Source organism: Podarcis pityusensis, assembly GCF_964106645.2.
Source record: "Podarcis pityusensis genome assembly, chromosome: 5".
Lineage (NCBI taxonomy): Eukaryota > Metazoa > Chordata > Lepidosauria > Squamata > Lacertidae > Podarcis > Podarcis pityusensis.
The window spans coordinates 76,743,807-76,761,996 of record NC_138032.1 but is presented as its reverse complement, the minus strand read 5'-3'; the positions used below and the strand labels follow the sequence as shown (position 1 = coordinate 76,761,996).

Genomic DNA, 18,190 nt, shown 5'->3' with positions numbered 1-18,190 from the left:
TTCAGGAGCTTACTTAAATAGAAAAATTCTATTGTGTTGTCACCTCTGTAGACAAAACAAATATTTCAGTTTTGCTACTTTCCCAGGAGCTAAGACCAGTAGTACACATCCCAGAGTAGTTTTCCATATACGCCGCTTGTAATGTCCCAAAGCCCCTCTAGAGGGATTGCAATAACTTTGTGTCCTCTCATCCAAAAGTCAAATTGTTGTTTCTTTTTCCACCCGACATTTTGTATCCATATTTATATCCAATTGTATCAAAATTAACCAGCAAAATACTTGTAGCAAAGTCCTCTTTATATTCTCAAGATTTGACAGCTACTTTGACAGCTGTCAAACTCTCCGTCTCTCTCCGCCAGGTTCTCTGAATCGCCCCGGTTCCCGGGGGGGGGTTGCCTTTTCCCTCTCACCCTCGACTCTCCTCCAGCACAATTCTTGTAATGATTCCATCGTGGAATTTGGTATTTTTAATCAGCAATAAACTTCTGAATTGATCTTGGTTTCTCAGTCCTTGTTTTAGCATGTTTACAATCAGGGAGGGGACTGACTTCCTTTTTAGATCCCCCCCGCTCGTGCCGAATCCGAAAAAAAAAAATTCCTTTTTTTTCCCCTCCTTTTGTACCCGGTTACCCAATTACTCACGGGTTCTTGTTAAATGTCCGAATTTCAAATGGAAGAAGCCAGCGCTCTCCGACGAATGGCATGCGGCTGCACTCGGCAGGGGAAGCGATAGACTCAAAGTACCACGCCACTCCCAGGCACCCGATCCGTAGCCTTTAAAAAGGCTCCTTCACGAGTCGGGAGGGCGCTGACGGTACCAGCCGAGTCCCCATGTCCACGGGCCCCGTGCCCGTGGTTTTTAAGGGTCCCCGCGTCGCCGACGCGGTAGGACCCAGCCCCTGCCGAGCCGGCTCCCTCCGGAGCTCGGAGGGAGTCCGCCATTCGGCGATGGCGCCAACCCGGAAGTGAGCATTTTATTAATTGGGGCCACCTGGCTTCAGGTAGGCAGTAGCTGACCAATTATATAAGATGATAAATTATAAAAAAGGAACTGTGCTGTGATTCTATTATATGCACATTTATGTTATACATACTGCTGGGGTCCTGTCTGGTTAATCAGGTGTTTCATTCCATTTACTGATTTATCAACTAAATATTGCAGCTCTAGAGCCAGTGCCAACTTTCTTTCTTTGCCTGCTTGACTCAGTTTTTCCTCCTCTTAGTCTTTCTGCCACCCTCCCAACCGTTCTTTGAGTGCTCTGTTCACTTCCAGAGGAACTTACCGTAGGCCCCCAACATCATTCTCCCCTTGTTTGCAGTCTTGGGATGGATCTAAAAACAGGGGGGAAATAAGTCAGAAATTAGATTGTTTTAACAAAAGGAAAAAATATCTATGGAAAATCACGTTTTAAAATTTTCTGCTCTCTGGCACCATCTGGTGTCGCATGTTCATACTACAGTCAAATCACTGTTTCTTTACTAATGTAGCTGAGTCCTTACTCTGCTGTTGCCCATTCCTGTGTGGTCATGTTACTGAGGTAAAAAGCAGTGCCTTTGTGACATCATCATTCATTGCACCAATCCACTTTCTTGCTTCAGGCCTTTTTGTTCTTTAACTTAGTTGGTTACTAGGCATTCATGAAGGTGAGTTGAAGGTTGCAGGCTGGTGTGATAATCATTAGTTTCACATGGAAATTCCCCACAAAGCAGGTGAAATTACTTCAATTCTCCCATGTAGTTACTTGTGATGCCCAGAACACAACAATTACTTGTTCCAGGAAGACATATGTATTTTTCCCATTCCAGTGATGTGGTTTGAGAAGAGGACTGACTTGCTCACAGATGCATTCACTAACATCTGAAACCTTACTGCTAATACAGTATCAATACAGATCACCAACATAAGTGACTGACAGTCCAAGGCTTGATAGTGGAGACTCTGTAGTCTCTATAGTATGGAGGAAGGGGAATTAAATGTTGCCCCAGACACCCCGGGTGGTTTCCAGCAAATTAAAACATCAAAAACAGTAAACATGTTAAATTTCCCTATACAGAGCTGCCTTCAGATGTCTTCTAAAAGTCAGATAGTTGTTTATTTCCTTAACATCTGATGGGAGGGCATTCCACAGGGTGGGCGCCTTCTGCCCCATATCTCACACTATTCTAGAGGGTGCGCCTGTCCTCAGGGGGAGGTTTACTATGTGGGGAAGGAGGATGCAGAAGGTAGGGTAGATAGAAAAAAACAAAATCCTTGCTTTGCATGGTCAAAAGTGTTCTCCTCCACCATTGGATACAACCTAACAAACCTATACAGTGGTACCTCAGGTTACAGATGCTTCAGGTTAGAGACACTTCAGGTTACGTACTCCGCTAATCCAGAAATAGTATCTCTGGTTAAAAACTTTACCTTGGAATGAGAACAGAAATTGCACAGCGGCAGTGGGAGGCCCCATTAGCTAAAGTGGTACCTCAGGTTAAGAACAATTTCAGGTTAAGAACGGAGCTCCGGAACGAATTAAGTTCTTAACCTGAGGTACCACTGTACTAAAAGTGCATACAGAAATCTTATGTGTCAGACCCCATAGGCAATATTTGAATACTTTGCACCCCACCCCTAAAAAAGACCTTAAAACTGAAGTCTACTTCATGAGGAGCTCATTACCAAATCTGAGAAGAACATTTGTTAAAAATAAAAATAAAAATAAAAATAAAATCCTGCTAGATAGAAGTGACTTCAAGTAGGGCCAGTCTCACCCAATTATTTGTCTGGGACTTGTCACTGGCACTAGATCATTTGTGAGCAGCTGTAAATCACACAGTGCTAAACTTAGAACTAAAGATGCATTTTTGTTATCTAGGTTTCTTTCTGATTATGTTTATGCATCCTGTATGTATAAATTATTACCTGATTGGGTCTTCCATCTAATCACTAAGGAATGAGACTTCGAGGTGTTCAGGCAGTACTTGTCATTATTTAAAATGTCAATAGCAGGAACTGACATGTTTACTATCAGTGCTTTCTGTGCCATTAAAGCTTGCGGTGATTTTCACTGCCCCCTTCCCAATTTCCCCACTCCCTCCAACATTTGACTTGCTTTATTGATTAAGTGGCAAAATGTTATGCCCAGTGATCAAATTGGTCAATTATGTACATCCACCAAAAGCAGTAAAAATGCTGAATGTTGTACTGAAGGCAGAGGAAGCTTAAATATTGCCTATGGTTTAAAGAAAGCTATCAGGACTCTAAATTTGAAATTCTTCCTTCAATATTAGCTACTGGGTATGAAATTAAAAATAGGGTATCTGTGGGTTTGTTGCCTTTAACGTTTCCATTTTATAATTTCTAAGTCCAGAATCTTGGGTAGTTAAAGATTTCAAGAAATGGCAAAATACAGAATGATTCATGATGTCATTCTGTCCATTGAGGTCACATTTGAGGAAGGAAGAAGGCCTCCACATTTCCAATATTTTCAAATTAATATTTTCAATACAAAAATATGTGGAAGTCAAGAAAGAGAGAACATGGGGCATTATGATTATATCTCATTTGGATAAAGGCATAATTGCAAGGTTCTATGACATTTGGTTAACTTTGGATCAGAAGCAGAATACATCTATGAGAAAACGGGTATAAGATTTGGATAAGAGATTAACCAGGTAACAATGGAACTGGGTTTGGGACAACTTCCATTCCAATATAATTTCAGAAGACCTAAAGGAGAACTCTTCTAAAACCCTCTATCAGTGGTATTTAAAACATTACAAGATGAATAAAATACACAAGTTAGGGTCAGATAAATATTTAGATGTGGATTAAACAAAACAGATTACATATATATTTCCAGGAATTGTTCTCAAATAGAAATATTTTGGAAATCATTTCAGGCTAATATATCTTGTATGTTAGGGTACCATATACACTTTCAGAGACACTAGCTTCTCAAAGTGATTGAGGGGGCCTCACATTATGTTCTGACATCATGTGTGCAATGTCCCACAAAGTTGCAAAGATCCAGGGGGTGGGGCCAAGTGCCCTCTGAACAATGAGGGGTCCCTCTCCCTCAAAAAAATTGGAGGGGGGAGGAATTGCTGTGGCCCCGGAACCTATGTACCCTTTGAACCTGAAATATTTCTGCTCGGTTATCTAAAATACATTATTCTGGAAGATGATCAAGAAACAATGTTCAACCTAATAACTGCTGCTAAGATTATCATACCTAAAAATGGGGGGGGGGGGGAGAGAGAGAGCATATCTCCTACTGTAGCTGAACTAATTGAGAAAAATTGGTCCATAGTAACTATGATTAAGCCAGCATATTATAAAAGAATACATATAAATCAGCCTAATGGGGCTATGGAGAAATGGGTATTTTTTTTGTAATGTTTTGGAACAATAAGTTCAGTGATAATGTCCAACCTTTTACTGCTTTCAACCTGCTCTAATAGTATTTCTTTATGTTCCTTAACTTTGCTTATTTGTGTGTGTACACACAGACACACACAAACAAACACACACACAAACACAGCTAAAAAATGTTGAATGCCTGAAACCAATGTGTATAGTGCACTATGGGCACAACAAAGTATATATATAATTGCTTCACTGATTACCCAGATGACCAAATTGGTTTTAGCTTTGGCTGACCACTTTACCACCAAGCATTATTTGAAGGCTTTGCGATGGTGCAATAACTTTACTTTGATTTAGAATACAATTGCATATAAATTTAATAAATAGTAATAATAACAGCAACAGGGCTTTAAGGAGAAGATGACAAGGCTACCTGTTGCGTTTATGACACCAAGAGGTTGATTTTCCACTTTGTTTTTTAAAAAATATACATTTATTTATTTACTTTTTAAAAAGACTTTTTTAAAAGATAAAGAAGAGCTTCCTCTAAAAACAGCAGTGACCCCACTAGTCTCAGTAAGTTGCTACCCAGTCTCTCTGGCTTTCTAGGCGTTGATTAAAGCTCACAGCAAGAGGTAACTTGCCTCATGGGGCTTGTTATGTACTGAAGTTCTCACCCTGGGCCAGCAGGGGGATACTGTTGATAGTTATGCAAATAAGGGATCGAAAGTGACGTTCAGTGATTGGATAGTTTTAGAAAATTGTTACAGTTACGTTGTACTGGAGCTCTATATAAGCAGGCTGACTGAATCCTTCAGTTCAGTTCTGTTCTGGCCTGTGAATAAACAAGAGCTGTTTGAAGAATCGCTGTGTCGTCTGATATGTTCACCCACAACTGAACAGGTCTCTTTCAGATCAGGAAGCATAGCATCTGGGGAGGCTGCAGAGCACTGGTTAAACGTTTAATGGAAAGATGGGGAAAACACTGCCCACAGCAACCTTGCAATTATAGGGTAAGCTGTTGAGTTATAAAGAAATTTTGATTAGATTCTAAAGTGCCATGAAAAAGAGGCAGGGAATCTTTTGCAGGGGAAGAGAACTTTTGAGAACCTGGAGGACAGATTTTGGCACAGCGTTACCAAAAATGGCCCCCCTTTCCTCTGTTCTGCTGGTGGATGCCTGTTGTTAGTGTAGGGCAGTGTTTCCCAAACTTGGGTCTCCAGCTGTTTTTGGACTACAGTTCCCATCATCCCTGACCAGCTGGGGATGATGGGAGTTGTAGTTGTAAGGGAACACACTGGATACCCCCATACTTTGTATTTACAACCATTTTGTGCAATAGGGTAGGCTGTGAATTGTGACTGGTGAAGCCCCACACAATGATTTTCATGGCTGGGCAGTACTAAAGCCCAGGTCTCCCTATTCTAGCACTGTATCCATTATAGCACAGCCAATTTATAAAAAAGTACCACTACTTGAAAATCAGGGTTTGAAAGATTTGGCACGTGCAACGAAGGAATTAAATCTTCCTTCAAGCTGCAATTCAGTGTGCTCATCTTTCTCTCTCTCTCTCTTTCTCTCTCAGTTCCTGTATCCATCAAAATTTGAGCGCGTAGTGGATGCAGTCAAAAGTTCATCCTCCTGACCCAGAATTTGTTTCCAGCACTGTCTAGGCAGATGCCTCTCAGATGCTAACATGAAGGCTCAAAGGCTACCACACTCCTTCTTTTTGTCTTATAATTTGTTGTTTAGAGATATATTGGATTTAAATAGCATTGCAAATGATTGCTTTTCACTGTGTAAATTATCATACACACAGATGGCACTGATGATGATGGGGATGGCTTGCCCCTTCCCACTGTACAAGTCTATGTTTCTATGATTATGACAGCAGCATGTTAATCCTTCGGGCTATCATCTCCTCTTTAATTAAGCCCCTGTACATGCATGGCGGGACGCGGGTGGCGCTGTGGGTTAAACCACAGAGCCTAGGACTTGCTGATCAGAAGGTCGGCGGTTCAAATCCCCGCAATGGGGTGAGCTCCCGTTGCTTGGTCCCTGCTCCTGCCAACCTAGCAGTTCGAAAGCGCATCAAAGTACAAGTAGATAAATAGGTACCGCTCCGGCGGGAAGGTAAACGGTGTTTCCGTGCGCTGCTCTGGTTCGCCAGAAGCGGCTTAGTCATGCTGGCCACATGACCTGGAAGCTGTCTGCGGACAAACGCCGGCTCCCTCGGCCAATAAAACGAGATGAGCGCTGCAACCCCAGAGTCGGTCACGACTGGACCTAATGGTCAGGGGTCCCTTTATCTTTTTACATGCATGGCACTGCTCTTTTGATTTCAATGAACATAGCAAACTAGACAATAGCCAGTTCAAGGGCAGATAGAATTTAGTGACAAAAAGTAGCTTTGAATAGAATCCAGTGAAGAGGGAGAGGGAGAGCTACTCCCTCCTCCATAGACTCCGCTGGATCCACTAGAGTTGCATGCACGCCATACATTTAAAGCCCATCCTGCACTCCAAAGAATCCCAAGAGCTGTAGTTTGTTGCTCACTGAGCTACATAACAAACTACATATCCCAGCACTCCTGGGGTGGGTGTGTTTTAAGTGCTCCTGGCATGCATGCAGCTTAATTGTTGTAATAATTGTGCAGCACGAGCCAGGGAGAAGTCAAGCTCCTTTATTTTTGCCGTTTGCCAGAAGTGTAACTACCATTGCTAGGTGGCTCCTTTGTGACAGAGAATTGTTTCATTCTAGAACATGACATCTCCCTAGACTGTAACAGATGTCCTTTGTTTCCCAAAGCAACACTTCCACTGCAGGCCTGCAGAATTTTGCCATTTTTTATCTGACAGCCCTAGCAATCTCCGTTTTTGGTGTCTCTTGAAGAATATACACATGCTCCTTTCTTGTGTGTTCCATTCTGGAGTTTCTTCCAGCCAAACCATTGACACTTGTTTTTGAAGCTGTTCCTTTCAGCATTCAGTATTGTTGTGAGATGTTAGTGTGCAATATGCTCTTTGATCCCTCCCTTAATGGCAGGTCCTATATTTTGATTTTTAGCCTTATTTTTAGGTTAAGCCAAACTTTATGGTCAGTTCATACAACGACACACAGCACTTGATTACTTGATAACTCGGGCAAATGTGGGAGCTGTCCAGTGAAAAGCATTGTGTTTGAAGGGATTTGAAAGGTCTGTCTGGTGATTATATCTATGCATTCATATCACCAGTTGATGCTGCAGTCTTTGAGCAATGGACACCATGTATCAGTTGTTTGCTAAACAAACCAGCACTGCAAAATAATAATTTAGTCCGGAGAATCTTACTGCCAGAAACACCAGCTAGACTTCAATCCTACTAAAATTATTGTTAAGAATGTTATTAAATGGAATCTGAAAGATTACTTTGTGCATGCTTAATGGGTTAAATATATATATATATATATATATATATATATATATCCTCCTTTGACAGGCAGGCTGGTGTACTGTATAATAAACTGTATTTGAAGTTCCCCTTGAGACAGAATTATATATTACTTTCAAAAATGCACATTTCCTAAACTCATTCTTGTCAGTTACTGGGTTGTTTTTTTATAATGCTTATTTATTTTTACACCTTCTATACCACATTTTCTACATTTTGTGCTTAAAAAAAGAAAGAAAAAAGGAAGCGATCATAAATCCAAGCTGTACAATAGGAGGGACATTTGCAATGCAGAATTGGCTGGAGGGGTTGTATGCTTCAACTCCCCCTCCCCCTTAACGCTGGACGATATTTCTGTTACTGGAACGCACTAGGGAGAAAGTGGGGGGAAGTGATTAAGGGAGAAGCATTGCAGGCTAAAATGGGGGGAGGTTAAGCAATCTCCCCACCACACCTACTGATTCCCTCATGCAAATGCCTCCTCTGCCTCCATGTTCCAAGCTAAACACTGGGTTGAGAACTCCATGTTTGTCTCTTGGCTTGCAGTTCAGCTGCCCATTTTGAAAGCTGTTTTTCCTGCAGCATGAGCAGCCTGCTGTTTGAGAAACCCAAGACGTAGTAGATAACTGTACAGTTCACTGGGCCCAGGCATATATTTAAAGCATTATCAATATACAGTATGAAAAAAAACAGGAGCACAAAAACAGGGGGGAAAGGTCCTTGCAATCTTTTGGCAGAGGGGGAGAAAACAGAGGGAGGTGAGCAGCGAGGCTAATTTATAAAGGCTAGCGAGATATTGCTCCACCAACCTCAGTCAGCCCTCACCTGCCTATTTCCATGTCCCATGAATGTGAGGTTGCTCTTGCACAACTCAGCAAGGACAAAACCAGAATTAGCTGGCACCAGGAGTGCCAACTTGTGCACGGCCCCATAGGTGCCCAGTGTCAGGAGCTCGTCCTACACTCAAGTAGGACCCTGGCAGAGACACATGCCCAACTGGCATGTTCTCTCTCTCCTGGTCTTTCTTTCGGAAGCTTCAAAATCTTTCTTCTGCCCAAACATCACAGCAACCGATGCCAATAGACATCGGCACACTTAGGGATCCTCAGAGTGTTCACAGTTTGCGTGACAGACCTCAGCAACTCAGCATTTTGGCTAATCTACTTTATTTACATATAAACACACATGGAGCACTGTAACATGGCTCTCCCTCTCTCTAGCATCAGACAGCGAAGAAAAACAACAACAAAGGACGATAGTCCCACTTCCCGGAACACAGTAACACAACCATCCTGTCTCCATCATTTCCCACTCTGTGGAGTCAAAACATACACCATCATGTGAAAAACAACAATCCCATGACTGCAATCATGGAGCAGGAATTCTAACACCCAGGGCTGTGGGTGCCATGCACCGTGCATGGCCCTGGCATTGAAATTTGTGGGTGCCCAGACCCTTCATGGAGAATATTGTGGATGCTCAGGCACCCAGGGCCCCACGGAGCTGGCACCTATGGTTGGCACTGCATGTCATTGTTTCTGACCCTACCCACTCTTGATCTTCCTGCTTTCTGCCCTACAAGTTCTAATGGGCACCAGCCATCACTGGAGGGAGAGGGTAAGAGAAGGATACCTTCAATAGGGAGAATGGAGAGAGGCCAGGGTAATGTCATTTGGCTTTATTTCACTTGGGGGTGAAGATATGCAAAGTAATGGCTAATATGCCTCTGTATCTATTCAAGGAATCCAAATATAACTTCAGGCCCATCACTGAAGCCTGGTGTGTACACTGACAGGGTGCAAACTGCAGGTGCTGGTGACAACTGACAACATTGAATAAAAGGCTGAGGAGTTATCCGTGTATCCTTATATTTTTATCAGTATGACAGGAAAATAGTTGAACAACTTTTCATACTGAGGAAAATTGGGATGTGTTCCTGCCAGTGACAGACAAGCCTAACATGGTGGTTGATGAGTGCAGATACAAAGACCTCAGTTTTATTCAAACACTATGAACATAGTGTGAATGGAATAACCTTTTTCAAAAAAGAATTATTCTATTATTCTGGAACCAGAATCATGTAGTAAAACACTCTGGGGATTAACAAGTCAAAACTAAAAGATTCACATTTTAAGAAAGAAAACTTTCCGACGGAGATGAATTAAGTTGTGGAACAGTTTCTTCATCGATGTGGTAGAAATAAACCCACTTGTCTGAAAGTTTTAAACAAAAATTGACAGAGCATGGAGTGACAGCACTTGGCATAATATTTGGACACGCACACACTACTACCCTTAGCCCCCTTGTGACACTAAGGTGAACTCAAAACCTTGCACCCACCAAAATTCTAAAGGGATTCTGCAAATGAGGCAGAAAAATAGAAGCCTCTTTTGCACAGGTAGCAGACTTTTGAGAAATTGGAGGACACATTTTGGCACAGCACTAGTAGAAACCTCTGCCTTTTGCAAGGAAGGCTAGAATGGAGCCTCCTAAACAAAGGAGGGAGTCGCATCCATTGGGCCACACCCACTTTTGCTTCTGGCTCCACCCACCATTGCTATGTGGCTCCAAGAAATTGGGCCAGAAAGGAATGCTGCCACTTGGGTTGAAAATAATCCCTGTTCCTGCTCTAGACATTATAGGGAAGAGGGGTAACACAAGATCTGAGAGAGATGCTTTTTGTGACTACCTTGTGATCCCCCTAATGTCTTTATTTCATCCTCAGAATGGCTTATTTCTGGTTCTGTTTCAAACAGCTTACATAGTCAGACCAGAAGCAAAACTGATATTTTGACCAATTTTTTGTGCCTTTGGACCATTTGATGGATTTAAGGGCTCTGTTTCTCAGCTGAATGCATGGAAGCATTTTTTTAAAAAATGTCAATATACTTCTACTGACATTCAGGGGTCCCCCCTCCCTGTATTCACTCCTCTTATATCCCTGTCCAACTAGCTTTTTGTTCAGTTCAAGCTTTGCAGAAGAAGCATTTGCATAATGTATCACACTTTAAACAGTTTCCTTCCTTTTATTTAAAAATAATCTGCAAGTGGACAATTTTATTGTTATTCTTGCATAGAAATTCGATTGCATTGTTGGACTGACTTATCTCTGCTAACAGGAAGTAAATGCTTGATCTGCATGTGAATTAATATTACACAGTGATGTGCAATCAAAGGGTGAAAGAAATAAGGAAGGGAGAGTCTGCCTAAGACAAGGCTACCCTTCTAAGGTGACTCTAAATGGAGTGGGGGAGAAGTAGAAATGGCTTCAGCTCTAAAACAACTTCCCTACAGCTCTTTCAAGCTACAGCATTAATGTATCTTGCTCTGTTGAACTCAAATGGATGGATAAATCACTTTCTCTTAACCAGGGCTATCCAATGTGGTACCATCTAGATGTTGTCGAATCACAGCTCCTATCAGCCCCAGCCAGTATGGCTAATGATCAGGAATGAGGGAAGTTGCAGTCCAACAATATCTGGACAGCACCAGGCTGGATACTCCTGTTGTTAAGTACTACTAATCTGTTCCATTTAAAATGAATTCTGTGTCTCATTTCATCTTCCCCTAAGCCCTGGTTCTGACACTGGATGGTAGCAATGTCCTTCCTTGTGATGGGTACTGGAACCCAATCTTGGGAGATTGTGCCTGACAACAAATAGAGCAGAAAAAAAGTTGCAGAAAAGGACAACCAAAATAATCAAGGTTCTGGGGCAACTCTGATTTGAGTAAATCAGGATTTTTTACTGGGGGGGGGGAGTGAAGTAACAGGGGCAAGATAGAGATATCTACCATTATGCATAGTGAGAGAAAGTAATTTTCTCAGCCTCTAATAATACTAGAATCGGAGTCATCCAGTGAAGGGGAATAGTGAGAGAGTTATGACAAACAAGAGGAAGCCCGTTTTCACACAGGAAACAGCTAAACTCTGGAACTGGTTGTTGTGAGACTTAGTGATGGCTTTAAAGCCAAACTGGATGGCTTTAAAAGGGAAATTCGTGGAAGATAAGGTTGGCCTTTGCTACTAGTCATGATATGCCTCATATACCTCTGGATATCAGTTGCTAAGGGACTATTGAGTTAATGAGCTGCTTGCAGGATTTCCGTGGCATATTGGTTGACCACCTTGAGAACAGGATACTGGATTTGTTGGGCCTTTTAGTCTAATCCAACAGAACTCCTTTTACGTTAACCATGCTATTCACACTAGATTACATTTGTGTGGTGCAGGCAGGCGTGTTCCTGAGGCCTGGAGAGAGTCCCATACCCAACCATAAGTTTATTGTGCTGAAGGGTTTACCTGAAATAAAGAAACAATGGGAAATACATTACAGCAGGATCAGGCCTACAGTCTATGCTGAGACTTCCCATCCACTGAGCTTTAGCATTCTGCAGGCATTGAAGCATAATTGAAGGGGGAGGTTATAGGAAGAGTTAAAAAAAAATTCTTTGGTTAATTTTAGTTGTAGGCAGGGATATATAAATATCCATGTTGAACTTTTTGAAATCTTTTTGTCCTAATTTTTATTTTGCTGTAGGCAGGATTTGGTGGCAGCTCTGAAGGCTGACATGGACAACCATTTGGGGAGGGTTTTTCTTCATATTTTCTTCATGAGTTATTGAAATTGTCCTTTCCCAAGTGTGTTTTGCCATGTGTGATGTTTTGAAACAGTTGTATGTTACATTGGAACTAATGTTGCCATGAAATCTGGCAACAGTGGCTACCCCCTTTTGGGCACTACAGTCGTACCTCGTTTTGTGGCCAGGATCCGTTCCAGAGCCCCAGCCACTAGCCTAAAAGGACGCAGGGCAAAGCGTCGTGTCTGCGCACACACACAGAGTGGTTTGCGCTTCTGTGCATGCGCGAAGTGTGATTTAGCGCTTCTGCACATGCGTGAGTGGCAAACCCGGAAGTAACCCATTCTGGTACTTCCGGGTTCCCCACGGATGTTCAACAAAATGGACACTAGACAAGGCGGACGTTCGCGGAAGTATTACTGTGTAACATTCACAGTCTTAGTGCAGGATGTGGCCTACATGGACAAGGTCAGATCTTGATTGACACCCCCATCCCTTTGGTGATTGTGGAAACTTACTGATGAAACCCCTTGCCTTTGATTATTTTAACTATGCAATATTGTGACGCAGTCTTTCCGAATTATATCTTCTCTCTTTCATCTTCCTAAATTTCACTACCTAAGCAACATACAAAGGGGGGAAAATGACATTTCTCATTTTTAATAATGGTTGCAATTTGGAGGATATTTTCACAGAGGGGGAAAAAATGTGTTAAGTGGCAGTTGCGAATGCAGGGAATAATGAGTCTAATTAATTTGTCAAGCCACTGCTAATTATAGTGTGTAGTATGGCGCATTTTTAGATTTGATGGAGTATGTACATAAACATTGTTTTCACTTCCTAAATGCTGCATTAAAATGTACATTGTAAGCAAGATGGTTAATGGAAAGTGCTTTGCAATTGACCAATTTCTCACTGTGACAGGACAGTGGTTTTCCTTCATGTACATTATGCTTTATTTGTACATTGCTTCTTGTCTTTCTCCACCGTGACGTTGAAATATTCATGTGCTGAAAATTCGCTCATGTCCTCGGTGCAACAGGAAGAAAGGCCAGCATGCACAGAATGGCTGCCACATGGAAACCTCTTTCAAATGTCTTTCCATGGCTGCTGTTTCCACATAGAAAGCTGTTCAGATCCATTGACTTCCCATTCGGCCAAGGCAATTTTATCTACGCCATCGTAGACAGGAGAGAGAGGGGATGTTTCGTCCTCAAATTGACTCATGACTAGATTTCACTTAAAGTGAATATGTGAGGCAGATTTTGAGGTTCCTGGTTAGGACAAAATTGGAAGAAACTCAAAGAGAGTCTTGGAACATCTTATGGAAAACTATATTGTTGCAAGACAGGTAAGTGGTCCTTGTAGCTCAGGGTTGTCAATATTGAATGAGAATAGCTCGTTTGAGTTTCAGACAGGAATGTTCAGTACCTCTACCGTGAGATACCAAGGACTGAAGCCAGGACCCTTTGCATGCAAAATAGATGCTCTATCATTGAGCAATAATGCAATAAGGCATGTAAAAAGAAAGAACGATTGGTGGTAGGTGGAGGCACACACACATACAAGCCTGGAATGTATACAAAGCATTGTGGCATGTTAGTACAGAGGAGCAAGCTCTCTGAAGCTGTCCTTGGATTAATCTGAAAGTGATCCATTGTCTTTTGGGGATTTCCCCCTCGCCTGGTGTACTCAGATTTCTGAACCAATCCAAGACCCAGAAAAGGAACCACTTCACCTTTTTCAAGACTGTGAAGAGAGCAGGGATCATCTCTGCTCCTCAGTAGTGGCAGCAACAGTACTCCCCTCCATTTTATAGCTGTGGCTGTAGTATTTCATTTGTGCAAATATTTGCATCCATTTCGCCAGGGACGCTGTACATTTTCCCAGTAAGTCATTTTAACGGGCTACCATTTCAATGAAAGGGCATTCTGTGATGGAAATATTAAAAATTAACAAATTTCAAAATGATCAGTGCTTCCATCTCTGACAGAATGCTATCGCTTTGCCGTTAGCAAATGCTGTGAATATTTTTGGCGGGGAGGGGGGGATAATATTAAATTGGAATGTGATCGTATCCCCCAAATAGCAAATATTTCAGAAGGGCGATGTATATGAAGATTTACTAAAACAAAATATAGCTTGATGTGGAGAGCTTTATTGCTTCAGGGACTGAAAATTGTAAATGATCCTTCATTTATGCATAGTTATAAAGATGCGCAGAGCAGTATATTCTAGGGTTGCTACTGTATGGCACAACTGGGATATATTCATTCTATGATACTATATGTATACTACAGTACTATGGCAATAATTTATGACTGTCAAATAAAAACCGTGTAGGTTTGCAACATATTAGATGTCATCCTTATATTGGCGACAGTGGTCATAATCCCATAGCCAAAGGCCACATATATATCTGGTTCGGTGCAGCTGTTGTTGTTGTTTAGTCGTTTAGTCATGTCCGACTCTTCGTGACCCCATGGACCAGAGCACGCCAGGCACTTCTGTCTTCCACTGTCTCCCGCAGTTTGGTCAGACTCATGTTTGTAGCTTCTAGAACACTGTCCAACCATCTCGTCCTCTGTCGTCCCCTTCTCCTTGTGCCCTCAATCTTTCCCAACATCAGGGTCTTTTCCAGGGAATCTTCTCTTCTCATGAGGTGGCCAAAGTATTGGAGCCTCAGCTTCACGATCTGTCCTTCCAGTGAGCACTCAGGGCTAATTTCCTTAAGAATGAAGAGGTTGGATCTTCTTGCAGTCCATGGGACTCTCAAGAGTCTCCTCCAGCACCATAATTCAAAAGCATCGATTCTTCGGCGATCAGCCTTCTTTATGGTCCAGCTCTCACTTCCATACATCACTACCGGGAAAACCATGGCTTTAACTATACGGACCTTTGTTGGCAAGGTGATGTCTCTGCTTTTTAAGACACTGTCTAGGTTTGCCATCGCCTTTCTCCCAAGGAGCAGGGGTCTTTTAATTTTGTGACTGCTGTCACCATCTGCAGTGATCATGGAGCCCAAGAAAATAAAATCTCTCACTGCCTCCATTTCTTCCCCTTCTATTTGCCAGGAGGTGATGGGCCCAGTGGCCATGATCTTCGTTTTTTTGATGTTGAGCTTCAGACCATATTTTGCGCTCTCCTCTTTCACCCTCATTAAAAGGTTCTTTAATTCCTCCTCACTTTCTGCCATCAAGGTTGTGTCATCTGTATATCTGAGGTTGTTGATATTTCTTCCGGCAATCTTAATTCCGGCTTGAGATTCATCCAGCCCAGCCTTTCGCATGATGAATTCTGCATATAAGTTAAATAAGCAGGGAGACAATATGCAGCCTTGTCGTACTCCTTTCCCAATTTTGAACCAATCAGTTGTTCCATATCCAGTTCTAACTGTAGCTTCTTGTCCCACATAGAAATTTCTTAGGAGACAGATGAGGTGATCAGGCACTCCCATTTCTTTAAGAACTTGCCATAGTTTGCTGTGGTCGACACAGTCAAAGGCTTTTGCATAGTCAATGAAGCAGAAGTAGATGTCTTTCTGGAACTCTCTAGCTTTCTCCATAATCCAGCGCATGTTTGCAATTTGGTCTCTGGTTCCTCTGCCTCTTCTAAATCCAGCTTGCACTTCTGGGAGTTCTCGGTCCGTATACTGCTTGAGCCTTCCTTGTAGAATTTTAAGCATAACCTTGCTAGTGTGTGAAATGAGTGCAATCGTGCAGTAGTTGGAGCATTCTATGGCACTGCTCTTTTTTGGGATTGGGATGTAGACTGATCTTCTCCAATCCTCTGGCCACTGCCGAGTTTTCCAAACTTGCTGGCATATTGAGTGTAGCACCTTAACAGCATCATCTTTTAAAATTTTAAATAGTTCGGCTGGAATACCATCACTTCCACTGGCTTTGTTATTTGCAGTGCTTTCTAAGGCCCATTTGACTTCACTCTCCAGGATGCCTGGCTCAAGGTCAGAAACCACACTACCTGGGGTGTACAAGCCATCCATATCTTTCTGGTATAATTCCTCTATGTATTCTTGCCACCTCTTCTTGATGTCTTCTGCTTCTGTTAGGTCCTTACCACTTTTGTCCTTTATTATGGTAATCTTTGTACGAAATGTCCCTTTCATATCTCCAATTTTCTTGAACAGATCTCTGGTTCTTCCCATTCTGTTGTTTTCCTCTATTTCTTTGCATTGCTCGTTTAAGAAGGCCTTCTTGTCTCTCCTTGCTATTTTTTTTGAAATCTGCAATCAATTTCCTGTATCTTTCACTATCTCCCTCGCATTTTGCTTGCCTTCTCTCCTCCGCTATTTGTAAGGCCTCGTTGGACAGCCGCTTTGCTTTCTTGCATTTCCTTTTCATTGGGATGGTTTTCGTTGCTGCCTCCTGTATAATGTTGCGAGCCTCCATCCATAGTTCTTCAGGCACTCTGTCCACCAAATCTAAATCCTTAAACCTGTTCCTCACTTCCACTGTGTATTCATAAGGGATTTGACTTAGATTGTATCTTACCTGCCCAGTGGTTTTTCCTACTTTCTTCAGTTTAAGCTTGAATTTTGCTATAAGAAGCTGATGATCTGAGCCACAGTCCGCTCCAGGTCTTGTTTTTGCTGACTGTATAGAGCTTCTCCATCTTTGGCTGCAGAGAATATAATCAATCTGATTTTGACGCTGCCCATCTGGTGATGTCCATGTGTAGAGTCGTCTCTTGTGTTGTTGGAAAAGAGTGTTTGTGATGACCAGCTTGTTCTCTTGGCAGAACTCTATTAGCCTTTGCCCTGCTTCGTTTTGAACTCCAAGGCCAAACTTGCCAGTTGTTCCTTTTATCTCTTGACTCCCTACTTTAGCATTCCAATCCCCTATAATGAGAAGGACATCCTTCTTTGGTATCAATTCTATAAGGTGTTGTAAGTCTTCATAGAATTGGTCAATTTCAGTTTCTTCAGCACCAGTGGTTGGTGCATAAACTTGGATTACTGTGATGTTAAAAGGTCTGCCTTGGATTCGTATCGAGATCATTCTATCATTTTTGAGATTGCATCCCAATACAGCTTTTGCCACTCTTTTGTTGACTATGAGGGCCACTCCATTTCTTTTACGGGATTCTTGCCCACAGTAGTAGATATGATGGTCATCCAAACTGAATTCGCCCATTCCCGTCCATTTTAGTTCACTGATGCCCAGGATGTCAATATTTATTCTTGCCATCTCATTTTTGACCACATCCAACTTACCAAGGTTCATGGTTCTTACATTCCAGGTTCCTATGCAATATTTTTCTTTACAGCATTGGACTTTCCTTTCGCTTCCAGGCATATCTGCAACTGAGCGTCCTTTCGGCTTTGGCCCAGCCCCTTCATCAGCTCTGAATCTACTTGTACTTGTCCTCCGCTCTTCCTCAGTAGCATGTTGGACGCCTTCCAACCTGAGGGGCTCATCTTCCAGCATCATAACTTTTATATGCCTGTTGTCTTTGTCCATGGAGTTTTCTTGGCAGGGATACTGGAGTGGCTTGCCGGCTCCTGCTCCAGGTGGATCACATTTGGTCAAAACTCTCCACTATGACCTGTCCATCTTGGGTGGCCCTGCACGGCATAGCTCATAGCTTCTCCGAGTTATTCAAGCCCCTTCGCCACGGCAAGGCAGTGATCCTTGCGGTGCAGCTAGAGGAGTTCTATTCCCAGATACTCACAGAACAGCTGAATCTGGCAAGAGCAGCCAGGGCAGATTTACAACCCTGGAACCCTGAGGGGTTTCCTCTGTTCTGCCTAGCTGCAGATCTCTGAGCAGTTGAATGGACATGGCATCCCCAAATGCATAGTGCTGCAGGG

The 18,190-nt window shown here is 42.4% G+C and overlaps 1 protein-coding gene and 1 long non-coding RNA gene across 7 annotated transcripts in view; one reads left to right on the top strand and one right to left on the bottom strand.

The window, feature by feature from the left end:
• Positions 1-1,530, bottom strand: part of LOC308476934 — a 347,257-nt gene extending 345,727 nt beyond the window's left edge. The window contains exons 1-2 of the long non-coding RNA XR_013986225.1: positions 1,433-1,530; positions 1,284-1,332 (exon numbers count right to left, since the gene is read on the bottom strand). This is a non-coding gene — a long non-coding RNA (uncharacterized lncRNA). The remainder of the gene's footprint in view (positions 1-1,283; positions 1,333-1,432) is intronic.
• GRID1 (glutamate ionotropic receptor delta type subunit 1) overlaps positions 1-18,190 on the top strand; it is a 707,273-nt gene that overhangs the window by 492,102 nt on the left and 196,981 nt on the right. The window lies entirely within an intron of this gene.